The following is a 25,033-nucleotide window of genomic DNA, read 5'->3' on the forward strand; positions in this document are numbered from 1 at the left end:
CAATGAACCTATTTTAACTGTGACCTTTTCTGAAAATGGATTGCTAAACTGTTTTACATCACTCCTGCAACTTGAATATTTTTCCCTGAGGGAGGAATATCTGGGTTGTCTACTGCTCGAACAGTAGATTGGGTAGCACCTGTATCAATAAGAAAGGATACGATGTGGCCATACACTTCAGCCTCTACATATGGACCGCTTTGTTTTACCACTAAGACTGCACCAAATATGCACTCTTCCTCCCCTCTCAGGCACCTTCATTGAGAAACATGAGAACTGGAATCTGCATTTTCATAAAAGTGATACTGCTGTAAAGCATTTTGGTATGGATTAGGAAATTTTTGCACTGAAGTCTGAAATATGTTAACATTTATTTTTGGCATTTGATTTAAATTAAATCTTGGATTTCCTATATTTTGTGAAATCATTCGAGCTAACGGGACTGTCTGCTGTGCAGGCATGTTTTGCATTTGCACTCCTTTATGCATTTGTACATTTCCATTAGTAATATCAAGATTATATCTACACTCACTTTTCCAATCCCTGACTCTGTGACAGATGTGACAAGGTGTAACATTTTTCATAGTGCAACATCTTCTCCTGAACCCGTAGTAACAGGAACACCTCTACCTCTAACCTGAGGCACATTCAAACCTCCTTGATTAACCTGGAAGCCAGCTTGTGGAACCGCAACACCTTGTATACCTCAATGATTCCCTGTAAAAGAAGGATTCTGGAAACATTTCTGAACCAGCCTTGTCTGTGCCAACATTAATTTCTCTTTTATCTCTTTCTGCTTCATCCCCAGTTCTTGACTGCAATATTTTGCATATCTCTGAACTTCATCAAACAATCTGTTCTGCCAGCAGATCACACTTTGAGTTACATGTGATCTGTTATGTGGTTTGAACTGTGATACAAAATAGCTCATAACATTTTCTTCTGGATATTCTCATCTGTTATACTAGTGAAACACCTGTAGCAGTATTTCATACAATTGTGAACTGATTCTTTTGGTTCCTGGGTCTTTTAGCAAATTTTTACTCAATCCAAATCTTTTGGGTTGCACTCGGACTTTCAGTAAAGAAATAACTGCTTGATATTGCTCCATAACAACAGGAGATTATGCATTAGTACTAGCATTCCTCACTGGTTCCTCTAGTGGCCATTGTACATCAGTTTTACACTCAGCCCACAAATCAGTCAGTAGTACAATATCAAAGAATCAGTCCACAACACCTTCAAAAACTTTATAAACCATTCTACTTGTGAGTACAACTGCAAACGTTTTTTCTCTCAATATTGGAAAATTGTTCATAAATGCGGCAAGATCGCCTTGCTCCAAGGTACATGCACATACATCACTCCTGCCATTTCTCTCAAAGGATATGCTGTAGTGTCTCCCTCATTTTCCTCATATTTCTTTCCTGTTACTTCAGCTTCCCTTTTTCTGTTCATATTTCTTTGTACACTTAATTTCCAATGTTCCTGTTTCACCCCATGTGCAACTGAATACACTTCACCAATACCAAAGTATGTTGCATGCATATTTTCAATTGCTACATCATCCAATTGACCCCTATAACTTTTCTGCAAATGCACATTTTTGGATAGATAAATATCATATTTTTGGGCTAATTCTGCCATTTATCATGAATGACAGCTGCTCATCTAGCAATTTCTTTACAGAGGTAAATGAATTCTCTCTTTTGATATTATTCTACTTGTTCCAATTCTAAACATCCTCTTCTTATCTTCTCGAATTCCACTTTCAGTTTGGCAATATTTAAAGGTTTTTCTTTTTCTGGGCTCAAATTAACATATGTATCTGTGCTTTCTGTCTTTCCAATAACTGCTGCTTCCTCAAACTAGGGTGGAAGAATGCTACCCTCAGTAAAATTGATTTCTCCTGGCATCAACTGTGTTGTAAAAACCAGTGTTCCTCCATTTATAAGTGCCTGTACAATCTGTGGTGGTCTCTACACAACTATATGTGAATTTTGTGAAGTTGGAATAAGCCCAGTTGCAGGCAGACCTCCTACAGCTCTTTGACCTTCTGCCATCAAATTTTCATCTAGTGGAGCATTAATAACTAGTCTAGCAGAGTCACAACAGGTGTATTAGTCACAATAAGAATTATAGCTTGTGGTTGAGCCACAGCTGGTGGAACAATTTAATTAATTATTTATTTATTTATAAAGTTTTATATAGCGCGAAAGTGTATAGGTCTTTCAATCTGTGATACAATTGGTTGTACAGGGGCAGAGGTCACTGTACTACTTGTACTTACAATTGATTCACTTTGATCAGTAGGTTTGCATAAGGTATACGTCTTACAGCTAGTTTTTCTTGTAAAATATCATCCCCTGAGTTGATTTCTGTCTCATCATTCTTCTTTTTCTTTTTTCATTCTTTCATATTGATTTTCTATAATTTCTCTTTTCTGCTATTTCAGTTGTAACAGCTGGCTACAATTTGGTTCCCATAATCACAGCTTTTCTCCATCTTTGCTGTCCTTCATCCCATTGAGCATTTGCATAATTATGCACTGCTCTCTTTGTCCTCCTCTGATATTCGTCCTTCTCTTTCTCTCATGTAACTTTCTCCCATAAATCTATAGCATCATACTGAGCAGGTCAAGGAGGTGGTCTAACTTTGTAACATTTCCCTTATAAATCGTCAAGACTTCTAATTCTAATTTTGGGGATCTCAATGGACTCTCTTTTTCTGTGATCTTGTGCCATTTTCGAAGCCAAAAACATGTATGTGATCCATGTTCTGTTGTCTCAATGTATGCAGATGTACACTCAGAAGGTGCCTCTTCACCTTTCTGTGTGGGAATAGCAACATCTTTCTTTACCAAATTCTTCATTTCTTAAAAATGTTTCATGATCGCAATAACTCAAAATGCAATAAAATCAACTTCAATTCAATATTTCAATTCTGTTGCACATTCATCAAATCCTTTTAAACCAATCCAGTCCCAGCTATTATTAACCAATATTTGTCAACAAATCATAATGCTATATTCACTCAATCACTGACAAATCTCAGTGCGGTACACTGAGGTCACCAACCAATTGCAGCGTGAAAGCACAACAACCAACCTATCCTAGTGCAAACCTTATGATGTATGACTTCACTCCTCGCAACAGTTCCTCCTCCTTTACAGTTTCTTCATACTTGCACAGACTTGAAGAAAACTTTCAATTGACACAAAAACATATATCAATTCTTCTGTTGCTTCACTATAGGAAAGAGCAGTATGACAATCATCCTTGAAAACCCACAATCGCAAGTCAATTGTGGAACAGCTTGAAATCGCTCAAATGAATGCTGCATCACCTTTTTTGCGTGATTAGGTTCTGCTAATATCAATCAATGTTATACTATCACAGCACTGTTTTAATATGTCTACCATAATGATATAAGTGATGGTATTTTATATTCTATACCTCAAACCTGCAAACAAGAAATACCATACAACTATGGCTCTTAATTACATCAATTTATCTATTTCCCCCGAGGTCTTAGAATACAGTGATTCTGAAACTCTTCAACTTCTTTACATAAAAGCAAATAACATCTCATTCCAGCTAACATTTTAACTCCAAATCACAATTCATCCTCATACAAACAATCCTAGACACATCACCCTATTAATACTCACACCTTCAAAACAGAAACTACCTACGAATCCTGCCTTGTCAGATCTTTCGGTTCTGGGCATTGGATTAAAAGATTCAGGTAATTTGTTCTTGGGAAATTATTTTATAGGTCCAGAGTGTAAACTATACTCTGCTACAAGAAAACTGTTTTACACAGAAAGAGTTCAATATTTACTTTCCAGTACAGTTCCACCTGTGACATAAAAGAATGGCTGCCAACTCTGCACAAAATCTTCTTCTTCTAAATGATAGGTCTTTGCCACCATTTTTTAATGAAGCTAAACCAAATCAATTTCACTTGACATTTAAATTTATCAGTTCTTAAATTCAGTCAATATTTGGTTTCAGAAACCTTTATTCTCATAAAAAGATTAGTAAGAAATTATGTTTGCCTTAATTCATTTCGAAAACCATTGATTTACAGAAATTAATTAAGAAAATATATTTTTACAGTCAATAACAATGCCAACTGTCAAGGGTGTGCCATAAAGGAAGATGAGTCCCTATTTTAAATAAAAGTCCAAAAATAAGAAGTTTTTAGAACCCACAAACAGTTCGAGAAAAGAGTATTTTCAAAGGAGCATTAGATTCAAAATCAAAATAAGTAGTCAGAACTCACCATAAAGAGTGGCTCATGAAACTCAACAGGGTCCAAAGTTCCCAAAGTGCATCAGCGTAAGTTGCAGTAGCAATCTGTACAAATAGCATCAACAGGGAAGGTTAAGAGGAAACAGAGGCAGCAGTAGGTATGTCAGTCAAGGATAGGAGTAGGAAGGTTGAAATCTGGGAGTGTCACATCCAAAGGTGGCAGGCAACAGCAGTAGCTGTCAGCAGAATCTCTACAGCAGTAGTCCACAGCAGATAGACCACCGAAATGAATAAGGGTCCTGACTAACTAGGAAACATGCGCTAATATAAAAGACAAGAACACATGAATACTGTCTTGTAAGTTTACGTTTATTTTTATTTTGCATAGTTAATTAAAACCATTGCAATAAAATATTCAAAAATTCATAAAACATCCATGTTTAAAACCAATAAAAAGTCAAAGAGTGGTAAATTCATTACAATTTAAAATGATAGTTCAGTGGTGCTGATTAGAGACAAACATTTATTCACTGAATGCTGGAAAGTGCATATCTCAGTTTTCACTTGCTCTCACCTAGCTTAAATGTTTGTCATGTTTTCCACATGGACTCTGCTTGTTGCACAATTTTTCCCTCTGCTGCTGATGGACATCCTCGATAAAGTTCCGCTAAATCCTTTTGTCAGTCTACTGGTCAGCTTGGGTCGGCGGGATTTATAGAGCGATTTTCAGTATTTTTGGCATTCTCCGTTCAACCACCATCATAAATTTTACAATCTGCAGTTTAGTTTGGTATTTGACGGGTTTAAGCAGGCCAGCACAGCTAGCCTTCTGGTGTGGATGCCTTTCTGCTTAAATGGTTCTTTAAGGAACTGTTGCTGTGCTTGTTGCAGCTCTTCATATAGGCAGATATGTGAAGGATGTCACCATTGTTGGAGTTCCACAGCCTGCAAGTAACTTGTCCATTTGTCTTCAGGCATAGTGGTAGTTGCTCTGTGCATGGAAGAATCCCCAGTCTGTGCCTTAAGAAGTTCACTTTTATGGCTTTGGGATAGCCGTGAATAAAGTATGTTTGTGGAGTTAGTGATTTGTAGAAGTTGTGGGTCATCCATGCATGAGATCTTTTTGAGCAAATCGCCTTATCCTCCAGTAAGGAGAGTGATTTTACATTTTTCCAGACTAATGTTTTGAAGTTGGGGTGACCAAGTTGTACATCCCAAAGATCAGAGAGTTTAGTGGCTTCCAAGGCCAGCCGAAGGTGGTTTCTCGCCTCAGAGAAATCCATGGGTTCTATGTTGCGCCACAGCAGATAGTTTAGCGTGTTTGTAGTGGTGCTTCTTATCTTGTGCCAAAAGATGATGTATGCCCCATACCTGGCAAAAACGTATTTTTGCAGGCCAAACTCCAGCCTTATTTGAGCCAGTGATGTATAAAGTGGGATGGAGAAGATATTTCTATAGGCTTTAACCTGCATGCTGTCCAGGTCTTTAGCTTCTCTTCTCCGCATTGCCTCACTTTCATAGGTGATCAAGGGTAGCAGTTTGGCCTGAACTTCCTTCAGTAGCGGGGTCAAAGTCGGGCCCATCAGTGGATTTGCAAGATTTTTCATCTTCATGGCGATCAGTAGGCCTCTCCTTCTTATTTCCTGTTTCTGACACACAAAAGACCCTTCCTTGTCAAATGTAACTCCAAGATATTAATACTCACAAGCTGGGTCAAGTTTTGTGCCGCTGTTATTTTCTGTGGCGTATTTCTGCATTTCAGTCAGTAGTCGTTGAAGGCCAATATGAGTGTGTGAATACTGTGTTGTAGGTTAGATCCCTCTAGTCCAATAGAAATACATCATTCGGTGGTGAGTAGTCTTTGTTCTTCCTTTCCCATGGAAAACACATGAAGTCGATAGTCTACTATCAAATATGTTACAGACATCACTAATCATTTGAATTTCTGGAAACGTTGCCCTTGGTTTGCAGAGTCTATTCTACCATTTATTAAATGTTTCAACGTAAATGTAAAAACGAGCTATACTAAAGACAGAAACATTTGCTAGTACCTTTCTAGTTAATTAATGCTTTTAATTTTTCATGTAAGTGAGAGTTATTGTTAAAATATGCAAATTTCCATTCAGCATTTTATGAACATGAGATAGATAAGAAGTTCAAGTCTGGTGTATCAAGAATATGCAGCTTAAAGAAATAATAAATGTTTATAAAGCTGGAACATTCTGCAGTTATGACAAAAATTCTAAGCTTTTCACATTAAGGTCAAGCTATCAACTACATTTATGCATGGTTCAGCAATTTCTAATGCTTCCATTTGTTTAAGGAAAAATATAACAGCAGCCTACCTGTGAATGTGGCTGCCTGGTGCATTTTGCAAATTTCGACTACGTTTCATTTTGAAGCGTGTTTTCATGTTAATACCTAAGCCAAATTATCAGTTTGGTTAATAACATTTTAGATTTGATTTTCATCTTTATCAAGAGTAAAGGATTCATAATCAATGCAAGAGAAATGGTTTTGGAAAGCCCCAGCACTGGCAGAAATGTATCACAGGAAATCAGATTCTTGCAGTGATGCTGGTGTTTATTTGTGCCTGTGTGCTCTGTTTTTTTTAGAATGTACACAGTAAAGCAGAAAACACATGGACTTAGGCATAAACTAGATTGGCAGAGGCATGCCCAGCCACAGTTGTTTTATAGTTTTTTAAAAAAAAACTGTTTTCATGCCAAATTTATATGAATTTGAGAAGAATTTGACAGTGTCTTGCTGCTAAATTTTAATTTCGAAGCACTTCATTTTAGCTTTACAAAGGCTTTTATTGTTTCCTCTTCCACTAAAGCACTGTTTGCCATGTTCTCATTCTGTGGGGGCAGTAAATGTAGGCAGTACTATCTTATTGGGGATGGAAGAATGCGAGGTTTGAGTCACAGAGCGAGGCTGTTTTTGTAGAATGGTGCGCTCGGTGTAAATATATGTTTCACCCTCTCAACTGGAGGGTTAAAACCTTTTCTGACATAACAGGTAAAATGGGCAGTTTTTGGGCAGCCCTGATCAATGGCAGTTCACTACACAAACACATTATAAACATCTACAATTTATTAGTGCTCAATAGTTCAGATGCTCTTTTTTTGACAGAAACATGGATGAACGAAGCCTCCTGCCCCTATTTACAGTTTGCCATTCCTGACAACTATACCTGTGTACATGTGCACAGAATAGAAAAAAACGGAGGAGGAGTTGCCATTATATATAGGAAGTCTTTTAAATGCTGTATGATCTCAAAGAGGCAGACGCCATCAGCTTCAATATTTCTCCCAGAACCAATCAATTCTTTTCTGGGTGCTGGTCTATCGCCCCCCAGGGTATGTTGGCTACTTTATAGCCTCTTTAGAACCCCCAATGCATTAATTATGCACATTTTACCATCCTCAGTGACTTCAACCTACATCTGGAGAAAATGAATGACCCTCTATACAAACACTTATTGGAAGCGTTAGATTCTCTTAATCTTGCATGTGTGGATACTGGCCTTACTCATAGAGCTGTCCACACAATCAATGACATCTTATCCAATACAGCAGTACTTTGGAAAGCCCCTGAACCAATGGTTTCGTCAAATCATTTCCTACTCCTCTTTCCTGGCCTATGGCTGGTGTTAAGGATAGTAGATTACCCATTCTGATGCAGGAGAAAATACCTTAAATAAGGTCTTGCAGCCTGAGTTAAAGAAGGCCCTTGATGCATTCATAAAAATATTCAGGGTCAGGGTCACTGAAGACAACTTAGCCATAAGTAATGGCCCTGGACACTTGCAGATACAATAGCACCCATGAGGGCCACTCAGACGGGATTGATGGCCTGTTCAGCGAACTGGTTACCCAGGACTTAGCCCAGGAAAAAGCATCTTATAAAAGATTGGAGAGAGTCTGGCAGCAACACTATCAGGAAGCGGAAAAACACAATATGAAATAGCCCTTAGTGTCTATCATAAAAACCAACAATGAACTTGCAGCACCTTCTATACTACCCATAGAATCATAGAGGCTGATTATAATGAGAAGGAGATCTTTAAGATCAACTCCAGCTTCCTTGATCCAAAAATGATGAGCCCACCACCGGATAACAACCAGGACCTTTGTGTTGGGCTCAGTGATTTCTTTAAAGAAAATATCATCAAAATCCAGGCCAAGTTGGTGATTCCTAGCCAGCATGTCAATTTGTTACCGAGCCCTGATGTGCCAGCAGGACCCTCAGCTGTAGTTAAGCAGACTCACTTTCTTCCCCCTACGATGGAGGATATGAGGGAGGTGTGCTAACTTTGCAGATCAGGTTCCCCGGACGATTTCTGTCCACCTCACATCCTCAAGACCCTAGCAGATAATATTGCCCTAATATATCAGGAGTTGTTTACCTGTTTACTCCACTCTGGTGTCACACCTGATTCCTGGAAAAGGGAAAACATGGTCCCCCCTTCGTAGGAAGGCCAAAGCGTATCCTGAAGTATCAGCAAACTTTAGACCTGTCTCCTTATTGACAGCAGCAGCAAAGGTTCTGGAACAAATGGTAAATCAAGAACTCACCACCTTTCTAACAGACAATAGTCTCTTACATCGATCCCAATCCAGCTTCAGAGACCGTCATAGTACAGAAATGATGCCCCTTGAGGTTTCAGAATCCATTAAACTTAGTTTAAATTGTGGTCTCAATGTGGCTCTTGTGCAGTTGATCCCGACAGCAGCTTTTGATATGGTGGACCTCAGCATTCTATTACAAAGACTAGAACATCTAGGAGTGCCGGGCCAGACCTTGGCTGACTGAGCTCCTTTCTGGAGAAACAAGAATAGATTGCCTGACTGAACCCCTGCTCTAGCAGAGACAAACCTTTTATTAGTGGTGTTCAACTGGGCTCCTCTTTAAGCACCACCCTTTTCAATGTGTATATTAGTCCACTGGCCTGACTGGTTCAATTTTTTGGCATTAAGATTGTGTCATATGTGGATGATATGCAGCTCCTGCTCCCTTATCAAGGAAATTCAGTGAGCACCAAATAATATTTTGCTCTCTGTATGAAGACACTATTAATTTGCCTTCAATCGAATACATTACAGCTGAACCAAGACAAAACAGAGATCCATTGTTTGGGTAAAATCCCTCCTTAGGGTGGACTGGAACTTAGCCCACTGAGGTTTTCCCTCCACACCCAAGGCTGTGGCCAGGAACCTGGGTGTAATATTTGACTTCCAACTATCCTTCAAGGTCCAAGTTTAGGTGGTGGTTAGATCTTATCTCTAGATCCTCCACATTCTCAGGAAATGTCTATATCTTCTCCCTCACAAATCTCAAGTAAACATGGTCAGGGTTTTATTCTTGTCCCATTTAGATTATATCAATGTTCTGTATCTGGGTCTTCCTGACTAATTCATGCATCTCAAATTGAGACCTATATAAAGTGCTGAATCTGTACCCCCATATTTGTATATTTGTTTCTTTTATTTCAGGTAACTTGACCTATCTAGAACAGAGTGTTAACAATTAACACCACTGAGTACTGCACAAGTTGTGTAAGTAACGGATTTGATTTTATATTGTTTGTCCTGACGAATGCTCCGTAGACCCGGCTGGGTGAAATGGGGCAGAAACATGTTGACTCGAACTAAAGTGATATAAAGAGATCCAGTAACATGATCTGCATTTATACCCACTCAATTTTTAATAACAAAACCTCACCATACGCCAATTAAGGTTTTTTGAGGTGAAGTCTTGTTTTTTAGATACAATCCTCCCTCTATTTTGTTCAGGGGTGCCCATATATCTCTGGACACTACTACTTGTACCAGTGTTTGCCTCAGGCTTGAGGCTGGCATATAGCACAAATTTGGACACCCAATGATAATGCCATAACGCATATGTGGGGCGGAAAACGATATACACCGCACAGTTAACATAGCGTTTATGAGGGTGATTCAATTTAACCTACGGTTATGTAGTAACAAGTGTACATTCTCTCACTTGGTTATGTAATTCATGCATCTACAAGTAATACAGTACTTGACAATATGCCTTATTTTCAGGCTACCTAAATATGCTTCCATATCTCATGACCGGGAGAAACTTCATTGGCTTCCAGTCCACAAGCATATAATGTTCAAAACTATGAATCTGGCCCACCAAACCCTCTATAATAGAGGTCCTTCTTACTTAAATGAGAAGATCAAGGAGTATAGACAAGGAAGATTCAGTGGCAGCTCCTCCGCCAAGGCAGAGGAGCGTCACCCCCACTGCTGTTTTGCAGTGGCACAAAGGGAAAATAAAATGATAATAACTCGCCTCGGTGTGCTTCCGTAAGGCTGAGCGAGGGAGGTCTACAGAGGCGAGGAAGCGGCGAGAAGGTATGTTTCTTGCATTACTGCTTCCCTCTGTCCTTCCCCTTCTGCCCCCTTACCTCCCTCGTACTCCGCCCCCTACCTCCGATCAGTGCCAGCTGCCACTGGGAAGATTGTTACGATCTAGTAGTACTGGCCTGTTAATAATTCCCATTTCCGAAAGCATCCTCCTTCATGGTCATTGTCTCAAGAATGTGAAACCAGCTGCCTTATGCAGTTCAAGAGAGCTTCATAACTGAGGAAGGACCCTTCAAGAAGGCCCTAAAGACATATCTTTATTAGCTTTAGGACTGGGGATATGGTTGTGGGCTTCGCCCCTTCCCACCAGTTCTTCCATGCTGAGCGCAGGGGCACTCTCTGATTAGCTGTGCAGATATAAAAGATATTCATTTCTTCAACATCAAGTAACATTTTAATCTCATGAAGACAAAATCTAAGTGTTTATTTTTTCCCCCGTTTATTTGCATGCCTGTCAAGTCCCCTCTGTAATGCGTGACATCTAGAGCCAATTGTGGTGTACTGCTCACACAGAGAGTCTTTCTGGGAATTGTAGTTATATGCTGTGTGGCTCAGATAATACGTCATATGAAGTGATATATAAATGTCACAACACAATCCATTGCTATTGCTTTTACTATTGAAAGTATAGGCTTAGAATTGCAGTAAACCTAAAGCTACTGGTCATAAATTCCCAGGAATGGCTGAAGGTATCACACATGAAATTGGCCTCTTGCAAATATGCAGGTGTTCTTACCAGCCTGTATGTGAACTGTGTATTTGTGTCTCTAGGAGTTATTTGTGTAAAAGTGTGTCCTACTCCTCTAAACAAATAACTAACATATTAAAAATATAGGCTGACAATGCCCGTTCTGTCCATGAAACTTTGAAGCTTTTGCTGCTTTTTCAATATAAATATTTACTTCTTTGCATTCTATGACTTTAATACTGTATTAATCGCAGCACAAATACTACAATTCCAAGAATGCAAAGAAAAAAAAAACAGATCTGGATGAGGTGCTCACGCCTGACACTGTACAATTTGAGACATTTCTGATTTCATCAGCTACTACACATCAGCATGTGTCTCCATTGTAAAACACAATGAACAGTCCTTGTACACCACCTTTCATCTCAGCTGTGTTTCACCTTGAGCTGAGCTCCAAGTTTGGGTATTACCCAGTTTCCCCAAAAGCACTTTTCTCAGTGGTCATCTTAAGCTCTCCTAAGCATTTTCACCCAGCGATCACCTCAGACATTCCTCCTAGTGACCCTGGAGCAACACACTAGTACACCCTGGGGCACATTACCCTGTGCGACCTTGGTGAAGATCACTCTTTGCTCCACTTCTATCCTTCACCTTGTGTCTTTTAACGCACATCGCTTTGTGCATCCTGCTGCACCTCATCATGTGCCCCATTTCTTCACATCAGACCGTGTTTCCTACTAAACAAGATAATGTATTACTTTAAGCCTGTTTGCAATTTAGGGGCATATTATCAAGCACGGCGTTAACATTTTCGCCGCTTTAGCAGCAGAAAACTGCCACTAAAACGGTGAAAATGGGCTTGATAATACGCCGTAGAGAATTCCCATAGAAGCCCATATTCACACCAGACCATGGGCTTCTATGGGAATTCACAAGGGCACATTATCAAGCCAATTATCGCCGCTTTAGCTGCAGTTTTCTGCTGCTAAAGGGGCGATAATGTTATCGCCGTTCCCTGATAATGTGCCCCATAGTGCTTATGTTTGGTAGCCCAATGTGCCTGGCTGCCTGTTTATCTGCTGCCTTCTGTGAAATGGGTATCTGGGTTTATCTGTGTGAATGACCAAATGCCCTGTGTGTCCGTGTGCCTATATCTTCAGTTTTTTTGTGTACAAGCATTATTCACAAATCAAACTTATTGCCATTGTTAGTGCCTGCTTTTGGAGTATCTCAAATATTGATCAATTTGTAAGAAATGTTTGTATCCAGACTTTAGGGAGTATTTTAATATAAACATTTTAAATGTTATATGTAAAACAGTGAAATGCTGCATGGCCAATTTTGATGTACTACTTTGTGGGGCTCATTTACAAGCCCCTAGAGGCACATTTCTGCCACCAGAACATCACCTTTGCGATACTCTGGAGGCGCACAGTGCAGGCCCATATCTATGATGCCATGGAAAGCCACCACGAATGGCTTTTCATTCCCTCAGAAATATGGTGTGAGGCAATGCTGTGCAACCTGCTGAGTTGCCTCACACTGTATCAAGGAGGCATGTCATGGGTGCTTCAGTGGGTGTTGCCACTCAACGCTTTTGGTATCTAACAGATAACCAGATTTACAACATACCTGAATCTAGGAATGCATTAAAACTGTGAGCCTCCCCAGGGAAGGCGCAATGATTTTTTTTTGTGACGGAATGTGTCCCTTACTACACAAAAACAACTGGGGGCAGATTTACAAGCCCCTTGCTCCACTTTTGCGTCACTTTTCCTATGTTAAAAGTGACGTAAAAGTGGCACAAGGGGCTTGTAAATCTGCCCCCTGGTTTTTAATGCAGGCACTCTTGCGCCATGGGGCTAGGGTGTCTGTATTAGCACATGCCTGCTAAACAGAGCCAGTGCAAAGGAAAGAACAGGGAAGTGTTGTATCGCTGTTAATACGATGCACATCTGAACTTTCCGTATCGTGTGGTGCAAACAGCAAGCTGGCTTGTGGCTCCGTGTTGCGTCATTTTGTTTGAAATTAACCCTTTAGTCTCTTACACTGAAAGGGGTCAGTTCAATGTTTTTATTAGACCAAGATGAATGCATAATTTTGACTTCTAGTTTATGTGATTATAGATTTGCCATCCTGATTGGTTCACTAAACTAGCAGCGACTGTTTTTAAATCGTGTTCTTCTCTAATTCTTACAATCAATCAGTTAGATAGATTTTATATTTTCGTGCATTTCTTTAAATGAGTACTGTTTAACTATGTGCCCTGTCCAATGATTATTTATATGGAAACATCTCATTCGCATTTTTCGACTTTCTTTATTCTTTGTTGATTTTGAAAGTTGATCTAGGCGATTGGTTGAGGGGATTGTATGCCAGATATGAACAATAAAACCAAAAGCAAACTATGCGGAGTTATCAATCACAGCTCCCTTTACTCCCAACGGGAAAGTGGCACCTCCAGGGATAGAAATGTCCTTGTAAACTGGTGAGAGCTGAAGACGGCACAATTCTAATGCATCACTGCACATTCAACATAGTAAAGATATGTTGTAAACAAAATAACTGTATACATGTAGCATATATCACAAACTATATTCACATCCCTAGACTTGAATATTAGGTGGTAGCATTACTCAATGCATTAGTACTTATTTTATGGACCTTGGATGGTTTAGTAAGTTTTGCTGAGAGTCACACGTGTGACCTGCAGCTCTTCAGGGAGATACACAAACCGCCGAAGTCATTTTACTCTTCTGGTACCAATGTTGACTTTGGGTAGAAAATTACCACATCCAGAGGAGTAATACTGACTACGACTATGTGTGATCTGGGAGAGGAAGGAGGCCGCAAGGGACTAAGGGCCATATGCATGAACACATTTTCCCATAGACACAGAATGGGCAAAACCCTTTGATACATCTGGCCCTAAGGGCCAAATGTATGAAGCAAATTTGCATTCGCAAAGGCCGAAATTCACTGAATTTCAGCCTTTGCGAATGCAAATTAGCAAAATGATATGTACAATCTGGTCCAAAATAAGGAATCGCAAAATTTGTGATTCCTTATTTTGCAATTGCATTTAGGGAATTGCAAATTTTGCGATTCCTTGAACTTCTAGTTGGTGGTAAGTTGTGATTTCCTTGAAAAATGCACATTTCAGCATTTTTCAAAGTGCCATGTGACGTACATACTTGCCCTTAGGGCATGTATGTGCGCCACATGTGCACCCATGCATATTTCAGGGGTGCAACAGGGTGTCCTTTGGACACCCCTGCACACTTGAAATTATTCTCAATTTGCGATTTTCAGATTGCGAATCACAAAATTGAGAATATCTTCCCATTCATTCCTATGGGCCTCCTGACCCATAAGAATGAATGGGAAAGTGTTCCTTAATTGTGATTCACAATTTGCTAATCACAATTCAGGAATACTAGGAATTCGCTAAAAAAAAGCGAATTTGTACATACATACCAATTTGCAATTCAGAAATAGCGATTTCTTAAAAATCGCTGTTTCAGAATCGCAAATCGGTACCTTCATACATTTAGCCCTAAGCCCTGATGGACTCATATTGCCATGCCATCAACATCTCTTTCTACGGGTCATATAAATAAAAATTCAATTTGCTACATGTTCAAATCTGAATTATACGTTCTGGGCCTAATAGTAAAGTATAATAAAGGAGCTAATATGTATCCATCACTACGCAGGGGTCTTGAATTCACACATGTCCTATGGAATTGGCAAATCGACATTTAACTACTGTTTAATATTTCTCTAATAGTGTTTCATTCTCATGTTACTGCACTCACAAAACCTGCACCCAATCCCTAATACGCCGCGCTTAACTCAGCGAGGCCTTCCCGATTTAATGGTACACATGCAAGGAAACCCCTGTATTATGCATTGCTAATAGCATACATTAATAGCTAAAAGCTTTTAGAATAAGAGTGCTCTATGCATTTGTCCTGTTCATGCATGTTAAATGTTTTATGGTAACGCTTATTTACTGTCAAGAAAATATATCCAGTGAGGCTTAGGCATCGCAGATAATGGGTAAAAAATAAGCAAGCGGGAAAAACTCTTTCTTTGTTGCTGGCCGGTGTACCTTGCAGCACTTCCCCCCGAATTCTTCCACACAATGGAGGCATTGTTATGACGCCATTACGGAACTCTTCTGCCTAGCTAGGCTCCGCACCACTCAGGATAAATGGTTATAGATTGCAGAAAAAAACGTCCTTCAGACAAAGCACACATGACCCACTGTCCCAGGAAACAATTCACCGGAATACTTCTGCTGAATGGACGCATTTTCCAAATGTTTTAAATCAGTTTTAATACAAAAGGTAACATGTTTAAAAATGGATTCGTCTTGCAAGCCTTAAGCAACGTGGCGCCTCTTTCTATATAGCATTGTATCTTTCCGTTCAGGGCGAACTTCAAATGAAAGAAGAGAAAAACACAATTAAGCATAACTTGAAAAAACAAACTCACAACAAATAAGACTATGCATTAGTACAATAGCTGAGAGGCATTTCATTTGTGGAAGCAAAGAGGCAGGGGAGAATCCTGTTTTCTTTCTAAAACCTTTTTAAGATTGTTACTGCATCGCCATCTTGTAGACATATTACTTATGACATCCCAGTTTTCCTCCGTTCATGATTTTACATTAGAGTTAAATCTCTGCAGCTCGAATCTCACGGCTGATTTAGCCAGAGCCCATCAAATATTGAAACCTTTCGAGCCGCAGCCCGCCAGGTTGAGCGAAGTTCATGTCCAACGCTGAGCTGAAGGTTCGGAGACATCCCAATTGGAGTGTAGTACAGAGAAAAGCACTGATAAAATTTTCATAAAATTGAGCGAAGGATATTGCTAGCATGCTTCCTGGCATCTGTATGAAAACTTAATCTGAGCTAATGGAAAGGATACCAAAGCCTTTTTCAATTCATACACATTCAGTGCATAATTCATAAATAATTTTCAGGGAAGTGATTTTTTTCTGAGATTTGTGCTTTTTTTCAGATGGCAGCAACTACAGGAAAGCGGAATCATTTTTGACCTTTGAGCCTGAAAATTTTACAGTAGAGCTGTCAATAACACCAAGTAAACTGGGCATTTCTGCGAATGGAAAATAAACTCACAGAATGCCCGACTCGCCGCAGGCGAATATTTACAACGTCTTCTCCATAATCGCAAACCTCTCAGCCACGGAATCCAAAAACATATCCCGAGAGCGAAATGAAAAATCCATGTTTTCAATGACAGCCACAAAAAGGTTCATTATGTTAAAAAGGGAAATTGAGCCAAATTTGCTTCACTTTCTACCTAAAGTTACCAGCTATGGTTGTCTTTGTAAGCCTATGGTTGAATTAATATCCCCTGCAAATTTGCAGGAGAATATTCAATTTGACAGATTTCCTGTTACTTAGCTATACCTCACTTTTAAAAGGTTGAATGTACAAAACAAAATCATTTAGCTGTAGAATGTGATTAAATATTTCAACACTAAGAAAGGCTGCTTTACAGCGCTGATACATTATCTAACTGTTAAAACCAGATCTGACAAAATATTTCTTAAACCTCTGAATTTGTCCTTTCAATTATGTTTCATAGTTCATGTCCAAAGTCAGGTATTTGCATTAAGAGAAATCTTTTGATTTCATAGCAACTTTGTGTTTTGCTCACTTTCATTTTGTTGGTGTTTATAACTAAACCACAGTTTCGATACCCACACACAAACACAGCCCCACACACCCCCACACATACACGCACACACACACACACACACACATATATATGGTCAAGCTTTGTAGGGGCGAAACGCGTAATGGCGGCGGCAGGCTTGCTGGACAAGAATAAACACCTCAATTAAGCACTGAATCTGGGTCTGTTCTATCGTCATTTGAATTCGAGGGCTGAGGCGGCTGCTTCAGCTAATGTGGCGAATTTACCTATATATATATATACATATATATATATATATATATATATATATATATATATATATATATATATATATACATATATATATATATTACCTACTGGCGGTCGCCAGTAGGTATATATAGTTAGGATTTTTTTGAATAGGGATTTCTGAAAATTCTATGTTGAATAACTTTGGCGTTGATGGACGGAATTGGCTGAAATTTTCAGGAAAATGGCACATTTTGTTTCTGAGCGTCCCCTGAAAGTTTGGGGGGGGGGGGTTTCGTCAAGCGGGGGCCGATAAAAAAGGAGGGTCCCAAAACGTGTTTTTAACATTGAGTTTTCCCTGGACTCACTTTTAGCTCGAACGGCTGAATGGATTTCCACAAAACTTGGCAAAATTGTAGGGACTGGTAGCCCGATGTGCCTTTCCCATGTCTCAAGATATATGCTCCAGTGGTTTTTATGAAAATTAACTTTGAAAAATATATATTGGGCTACATTGAGCTATATATATGTTAGAGCCCAAATGTAGCCCAATGTAGCCCAAAGATGGCCACCAGAGACAAAAAAAAACAAATGTAGCCCAAATATCAGCCAGATGTAGCCCAACTATAGCCCAGTGACAGAATGTCCCAGAGTGTTCTAAAGAACAACTAGAGCGCTAACAGTCTTACTTATGACAAAAGTATGGCACACCTGAAGTCATCTTGATTGGAATAAAGTGTTAACACTTAAAACATTTAATTTGCAAAGGAACAAAATGAGGGGTTTCATTTTGCCATAGAAATGTTATATATATATATATATATATTCACTGAAAAAACCATAGGTTATAGACCATATATAGTTAGGAATTTGCATTTACAAAACCTTGAAAATTCACTGAAAAAACCATAGGTTAGAGACCATATATAGTTAGCTGGACATTTTATTGACATAAAACCAATGAAATTCCATATATAGTTAGTTGCACTAACTATATATCGCGCACCCGCAATCCACTGCTGATGATGTCACATATTACATCATTCATGACATGGTCAGTGACATCACTGATGACATCACTGATGACATCTCAAATGACATCACTGATGACATCACTGATGACATCTCAAATGACATCACTGATGACATCTTCTAGTGTCTGTGTGTTTTTGTAAAGTTTAAATATGTTTTACATATTGAAGAATGAGTGGATGTATGGAAGACTGAGTGTGTGTATGGCTGGCTGGGAGGTGTGTGACTCTGTGCATATCAATGTGTACTTGTATCAGTGATTGTATAAGAGAGTAAGTATGTGTTAGTATATGTGTGAAAAGTATGGTGTTCTGTGTTTAACTGTATAGATGAGGAAATCGAAGTGTGATTGATTCTTCACAGGACTGACTAGGTGTATGAGTGCATATGATAGTGTTGTAATAATGAGTGACTGTATGTATGAGTGATTGTATGGGTGAATGAGTGAATGTGTGTGTAGACGTAGGAATCAGTGAGTGCGTATGTAGTAACTGGTATTGGTGTGTCATGATGTCATCAGTGATGTCATTTGAGATGTCATCAGTGATGTCATTTGAGATGTCATCAGTGATGTCATCAGTGATGTCACTGAAGTATGGTGTTCTGTGTTTAACTGTATAGATGAGGAAATGGAAGTGTGATTGATTCTTTACAGGACTGACTAGGTGTGTGAGTAACTCCATGGATGAGTGGCAGTGTGTGAGTGTCTGCATAGGTGTATGAGTGCATATGATAGTGTTGTAATAATGAGTGACTGTATGTATGAGTGATTGTATGGGTGAATGAGTGAATGTGTGTGTAGACGTAGGAATCAGTGAGTGCGTATGTAGTAACTGGTATTGGTGTGTCATGATGTCATCAGTGATGTCATTTGAGATGTCATCAGTGATGTCATCAGTGATGTCATTTGAGATGTCATCAGTGATGTCATCAGTGATGTCACTGACCATGTCATGAATGATGTAATATGTGACATCATCAGCAGTGGATTGCGGGTGCGCGATATATAGTTAGTGCAACTAACTATATATGGAATTTCATTGGTTTTATGTCAATAAAATGTCCAGCTAACTATATATGGTCTCTAACCTATGGTTTTTTCAGTGAATTTTCAAGGTTTTGTAAATGCAAATTCCTAACTATATATGGTCTATAACCTATGGTTTTTTCAGTGAATTTCATTGGTTTTTTAAAAGCTAATATCTATAGCTGTAAAATATATTCTTTATTACGTGACGTATCACGTAGCCACGTGAGACGCCTCATGACGCGTCGCATAACCGTGACGTATCGGCTCTGCAGCGCAAACAAAACCCGTAACGTAAGCGTGCTGGAGCACGCTTACAGATATATATATTTTTTTTAACCTTAATTAGACAAAATCCACACGTGCACATATCTTGAGGCCTTGCAAAGGCACATCAAACAAACAGTCCCTACAATTTTGCCAAGTTTGCTGGAAATCTATTCCCTTAAATTTTTTTTTACTGTTTCTCTTGGTTTTCCCCTTGTTACGCTTACCAGGACGCTACCCGGTACGCGAACCGGACGCTCCAAAAACACAAGATGGCAGACTCCCGTTACGCTGCCGGTTAGCTGCCCGGTTCGCGTACCGGGAAGCGCCTCTACCGCGAAAAATCGCGGGGGACTTTAATATCCCCCTCATCAATCCTAGGGGGTCAGGAGGGGTTTACCTTGCCCCTTTCCTTCATTTCCCCCTTCTTTTTTCACCACATCTTGTCTCTCGAACTTACCGAGAGACAAGATGGCGGCCGCTCCGGACTGTTTACAATGTTGACAGCTACGCTGCCGGTTAGCTGCCCGGTTAGCTGCCCAGTGAGCTGCCCGGTTCGCTGCCCGGTTCGCGTACCGGGACGCGCCTCTACGGCGTAAAATCGCAAACATTTTTTTTTTTTTATTTATTGCCCCGCGGGGCACTTTAATATCCCCCTCATCAATCCTAGGGGGTCAGGAGTGGTCTACCTTGCCCCCTTTCCTTCATTTCCCCCTTCATTTTTCACCACATCTTGTCTCTCGATCGTACCGAGAGACAAGATGGCGGCCGCTCCGGACTGTTTAGAATGTTGACAGACACCGGAGAGCCAATCAGCTTCGCTTCGCGAAGTTCCGTTACGCGTCAGGTACGCGAACCGGGGCGCTAACCGGAGCCCTGTCACAGATATATATATTTTTTTAAACGTTAATTTCTCAAAATCCACTGGAGCACATATATTGAGACATAGCAAAGGCACGTCGGGCAAACCATATCTACAATTTTGCCAAGTTTCATGTAAATCTATTCAGCCGTTCGAGCTAAAAGTGAGTCCAACCGCCCTATGGAAAAATGAATGGGAAAAACGCGTTTTGGGACCCCCCTTTTTTCTCGCCCCCCCCTTGACGAACCCCCCCCAAATTTTATGGGGCTGCTCAGAAACAAACTGTGCCATTTTCCTGAAAATGTCAGCCAATTCCGTCCACAAACGCTAAAGTTATTAGACATAGAATTTTCAGAAATCCCATAGAGAAAAAATCCTAACTATATATACCCACTGGCTATCGCCAGTAGGTAATATACATATATAAACATATATAATCTGCATATCTATATAAATATAAATGCATGCATACATATACATATATGCATACATATGCATGTTATTTACATGAAAGTTTTAAAAACACTAATCAAAGCAAAGCTAAAAAGCCACCTCATTACAAACAGAATGGCTTTAACTTAAACGAGGGCGAGATCTATTGCATTTTCAATGCTTGTTTACTTTGGTTCTATCAAGAAGGCATTCAGATGTGTCACACATTTGCCATAAATTCTGAATGTTAGCACTCTAGTTGCTCATTAGATCACTGTAGTAAAGCTAGTGCTCACCAGGGAAGTCTGCTGCTAATCATGGTTTGCAGCCATTTTCCCGCATTTTTTATCCCGCAGACTTTCAGTCCGCATACCATTATCCCGCAAGGTCATTGACCTCGCATACCATTATCCCGCATTTTTTCAAAACGCATGTGCATTTATCGCGCATGCCTTTACAAAGAATTACGTTTTAAAGGCATGTATGGTAAATGCATTTGCGTTGTGAAAACCACGATGACGAGAGAGGTAAGTGGGTTTGTGTTAATTTTTTCGTGGGTTAGTGATTGTGTAGTGTAGTGTAGTGTTGTGTAGTGTAGTGTTGTGTTAGTGTAGTGTAGAGTTGTGGTGGTTGTTTAGTGTAGGGTCATGCTGGGGGTAGTGTTTTAGGGTTTAGGGTTGTGTTGTAGTGTTTGCGTAGTGTAGGGTCATGCTGGGGGTAGTGTTTTAGGGTTTAGGGTAGTGTTGTAGTGTTTGCGTAGTGTAGGGTCATGCTGGGCGTAGTGTTTTAGGGTTTAGGGTTGTGTTGTAGTGTTTGCGTAGTGTAGGGTCATGCTGGGGCTAGTGTTTTAGGGTTTGGGTAGTGTTGTAGTGTTTGCGTAGTGTAGGGTCATGCTGGGCGTAGTGTTTTAGGGTTTAGGATAGTGTTGTAGTGTTTGCGTAGTGTAGGGTCATGCTGGGGGTAGTGTTTTAGGGTTTTGGGTAGTGTTGTAGTGTTTGCGTAGTGTAGGGTCATGCTGGGGGTAGTGTTTTGGGGTGTAGTGTTTTAGGGTTTTGGGTAGTGTTGTAGTGTTTGCGTAGTGTAGGGTCATGCTGGGGTGTAGTGTTTTAGGGTTTTGGGTAGTGTTGTAGTGTTTGCGTAGTGTAGGGTCATGCTGGGGGTAGTGTTTTAGGGTTTTGGGTAGTGTTGTAGTGTTTGCGTAGTGTAGGGTCATGCTGGGGGTAGTGTTTTAAGGTTTTGGGTAGTGTTGTAGTGTTTGCGTAGTGTAGGGTCATGCTGGGGGGTAGTGTTTTAGGGTTTTGGGTAGTGTTGTAGTGTTTGCGTAGTGTAGGGTCATGCTGGGGGTAGTGTTTTAGGGTTTTGGGTAGTGTTGTAGTGTTTGCGTAGTGTAGGGTCATGCTGGGGGTAGTGTTTTAGGGTTTAGGGTAGTGTTGTAGTGTTTGCGTAGTGTAGGGTCATGCTGGGGGCAGTGTTTTAGGGTTTAGGGTAGTGTTGTAGTGTTTGCGTAGTGTAGGGTCATGCTGGGGGTAGTGTTTTAGGGTTTAGGGTAGTGTTGTAGTGTTTGCGTAGTGTAGGGTCATGCTGCGGGTAGTTTTTAGGGTTTAGGGTAGTGTTGTAGTGTTTGCGTAGTGTAGGGTCATGCTGGGGTGTAGTGTTTTAGGGTTTTGGGTAGTGTTGTAGTGTTTGCGTAGTGTAGGGTCATGCTGGGGGTAGTGTTTTAGGGTTTAGGGTAGTGTTGTAGTGTTTGCGTAGTGTAGGGTCATGCTGGGGTGTAGTGTTTTAGGGTTTTGGGTAGTGTTGTAGTGTTTGCGTAGTGTAGGGTCATGCTGGGGGTAGTGTTTTAGGGTTTAGGGTAATGTTGTAGTGTTTGCGTAGTGTAGGGTCATGCTGGGGGTAGTGTTTTAGGGTTTAGGGTTGTGTTGTAGTGTTTGCGTAGTGTAGGGTCATGCTGGGGGTAGTGTTTTAGGGTTTAGGGTTGTGTTGTAGTGTTTGTGTAGTGTAGGGTCATGCTGGGGGTAGTGTTTTAGGGTTTAGGGTAGTGTTGTAGTGTTTGCGTAGTGTAGGGTCATGCTGGGGTGTAGTGTTTTAGGGTTTTGGGTAGTGTTGTAGTGTTTGCGTAGTGTAGGGTCATGCTGGGGGTAGTGTTTTAGGGTTTAGGGTAGTGTTGTAGTGTTTGTGTAGTGTAGGGTCATGCTGGGGGTAGTGTTTTAGGATTTAGGGTAGTGTTGTACTGTTTGTGTAGCGTAGGGTCATGCGGGGGGTAGTGTTTTAGGGTTTAGGGTAGTTTAGTTGTTTAGTGTATGCTAAAGGCATATTCGTTCTAAATGTTTTCGTTATTTTAATTTGCGGCCTAATAGTACATGCAGGATTTCTTTTGCGGACTGATGGTATGCGGGATTTCGTCATATATTCGCTAATCATACTTTCTATGGCAAAATGAACCCCCTCATTTTGTTCCTTTTTAAATTAAATGTTTTAAGAGTTACCACTTTATTCCAATCAAGATGGCTTCAGGTGTGCCATACCTTTGTAATAAGCAGGACTGTTAGCACTCTAGTTGTTCTTTAGAACTCTCTGGGACATTCTGTCATTGGGCTATAGTTGGGCTACATCTGGCTGATATTTGGGCTTCATTTGTTTTTTTTTGTCTCTGGTGGCCATCTTTGGGCTACATTGGGCTACATTGGGCTACATTGGGCTACATTTGGGCTCCAACATATATATAGCCCAATGTAGCCCAATATATATTTTTCAAAGTTAATTTTCGTAAAAACCACTGGAGCCTATATCTTGAGACATAGCAAAGGCACATCGGGCTACCAGTCCCTATAATTTTGCCAAGTTTGGTGTAAATCCATTCAGCCGTTCAGGCTAAAAGTGAGGCCAACCGCCCTATGGAAAATTGCATGGGAAAAACACGTTTTGGGACCCCCCTTTTTTCTCGGCCCCCCCTTGACGAAACCCCCCCAAATTTTCAGGGGCTGCTCAGAAACAAAATGTTCCATTTTCCTGAAAATATTAGCCAATTCTGTCCTCAAACGCCAAAGTTATTCGACATAGAATTTTCAAAAATCCCATAGGAAAAAAATCCTAACTATATATACCTACTGGCTATCGCCAGTAGGTAATATATATATATATATATATGAAAATTCACTGAAAAAACCATAGGTTATAGACCATATATAGTTAGGAATTAGCATTTACAAAACCTTATTTTACTCACACAAAACCATTGAAATTCGCATATATAGTTAGTTGCACTAACTATATATCGCGCACCCGCAATCCACTGCTGATTATGTCACATATTACATCATTCATGACATGGTCAGTGACATCACTGATGACATCACTGATGACATCTCAAATGACATCACTGATGACATCACTGATGGCATCTCAAATGACATCACTGATGGCATCTCAAATGACATCACTGATGACATCACTGATGACATCTCATTTGACATTACTGATCACATCACTGATGACATCATTCATGTGATAATACGATGAACCTCTTCAGACTCTAATATAACCTTAGATTGGAAAGGGAAGACCACTCGGTCCCCCCGAACGTATGGATGGGTGCCCCGATCCTCCCGGGAAACCATTTTGGGCGGGGGGGCGTGGTTCGGCTGGTATGCCCAAAGCGGCATAGCCGGAGCGCGCCCTTTCCCGCCCAGAAGGGGTTGTCCTAGACACCCGCCCGGAAGACCGCGCCCCGGGGGGTACCTGAGGAGGGTCCCCGCCCTCCCGCAGATGGATAAATAGAGCGGGAATCCGAAGAAGCGTCCTCTTGTTCCAGTGCTCTGAAGGCTGCACCACTCGTTGCTCGTGAGCCCTCGACGGAACAAGCGGCAATTTTGAGAACTTGTAATCTTGTTTTTCTCTTTCAGTTATCGAGAGTTCGAAGGATCTGGGACCTCGTTGATCGACTTGAGCGAAGTAAACGAAGCTATGGCCAGCAAAAAAGCAGGAAAGAGCTCCGAGCTGGAGAAGGTACTGCGCACCTTGTCGAACCGAATGGCAATCATAGATCGAAAAATCGGTAAAGTTGATTCGATCGGTTGAGGTTTGGCCGAAGTTAAAAAGCAGTTGGCAGCCCAGAACAACCCCTCAGGCCGCCCTAGGAAGGTAATAGGC

The sequence above is a fragment of the Lissotriton vulgaris genome, chromosome 1_1, assembly GCF_964263255.1.
Source record: "Lissotriton vulgaris chromosome 1_1, aLisVul1.2, whole genome shotgun sequence".
NCBI classification, from domain to species: domain Eukaryota; kingdom Metazoa; phylum Chordata; class Amphibia; order Caudata; family Salamandridae; genus Lissotriton; species Lissotriton vulgaris.